A 1,628-nucleotide genomic window follows, 5' to 3' on the forward strand; every position below is an offset into this window, starting at 1 on the left:
TTGAGGAGGATCGAGTATATTTTTTATGTAATTTTCTTTAACAATCCTTTAATAAACCTTAATTTTGTTAAAAGGATTAAGTTACTTTTCTTGATTTATATTCTTTAACAAAGTTTAAATTTGTTATAAGAATTGAGTTTATGTTGATATTTAAATAAATTTCTTTTATGGTTTAAATTTCTCTAACTAAATTTCAATTTGTTAGTAGAAATTTAGATGGTATGGATCAAGTAATGTAGTCATCCAAGGGTTTAATAATCCTTTAGCAAAATTTGATTTGTTTGAAGGATTGTGTTATATTTATATATATATGTGTCTTGATTTAAAAGGGTGATTTGGTTTTGTAATTCTCTACAAAATTTAATTTGTTAAGAGAATTAAGTATTTAATTTAGTTATCATAATTTATGAAATTTCAAGTCTCTTGAAGGATTTTGTGAATGTGACCTTACTAGAATTATTTTGGTCATGAGATTTAAAAGAAAAAGGGTTGATGATGTATATAATAAATAATAATGAATAATGAATTTAAAAAAAATATATGTATATGTATTCGGGCAGCAGCTGTTTTGCCTCATTAAGGGTGCCGACCCGGAAACGTTAGTCGTTTTCCGTTGTTTTGTGCACCGTTGCGTTAAAAACTCGTTAAACGCTTAAAATAATTAAAAATAGTAAATGGATGTTAGAAATTATTAAATTTGGCACCCAAGGTAATTGACGCGTTCCAAACACAATGGCGAAGTCGGATTTTTCATTTGAATTTTCTAATCTGTCCGAAATGGCCCTTAAAGTTTCTGGTCAGAATGTGAAATTTGGAACCTTTGGGAATTGGAGGTAAACAATTAAAAATTATCAAGTCTTAGTGGTATTTTAGCGTATGGAGTGGGCTAAATGTGTAAACACGTCCTAATACGTGATTGTTTTGTGTGTGTGTTATTTAGGACCTCGATTCATAAGAGGGCAAAATTTCTGTTGTGCTTGAACATTGTTGTTGCGGCGCTTAAAGGTATACGCTTAGACCATACTGTTTATGTGGTTGTGCTAGTAGTGTTGTTTCATTTCTAATCGAGGCATGGTAATCACATAAGGATTAGACATCTACAAATAATTTGAAAGAAATTAATGAAATTGAAAATTTATGTGTTTGTCACCCAAGGTGGTTGACGTTTGGTTGGATTATGTTACCCAAAGGGGTTAACGTATTGGTTTGGATTATTATAATTATTGTTCCCATGGCAGTTTTGGATCATTACGGTCACCATGGGGGTATGCATACTTTAGCCTTTGACGACCCGAACAGGACGGGCAACGTCTTAGGTCAGTGGTTGCCTTGGGATTAGCTCTCCCAAGTATATTCCTCCAAAAAGATTTGGATTTATACTTGAACGACCCGAACAGGATGGGCAACGTTACAAGTTGGGATTAATTAATAATATATGTATTAGAGCCTATGCATGCTAGGATGAACATTTTGTTTGTATTCAACCTGATTGATATTTGTATGAATTCTCTAACGTGTATTAGTTTGTTTCTTTGGAACCTACTGTGTGTTGTCATACGACGACTAGTAGGTTGATTGCAGGTGGGGTTTGGAGTGAGGTCTCGACTTAGAACCCTAATCATCAAGAC

Source organism: Amaranthus tricolor, chromosome 7 (genome assembly GCF_026212465.1).
Source record: "Amaranthus tricolor cultivar Red isolate AtriRed21 chromosome 7, ASM2621246v1, whole genome shotgun sequence".
In the NCBI taxonomy this organism is placed as follows: domain Eukaryota; kingdom Viridiplantae; phylum Streptophyta; class Magnoliopsida; order Caryophyllales; family Amaranthaceae; genus Amaranthus; species Amaranthus tricolor.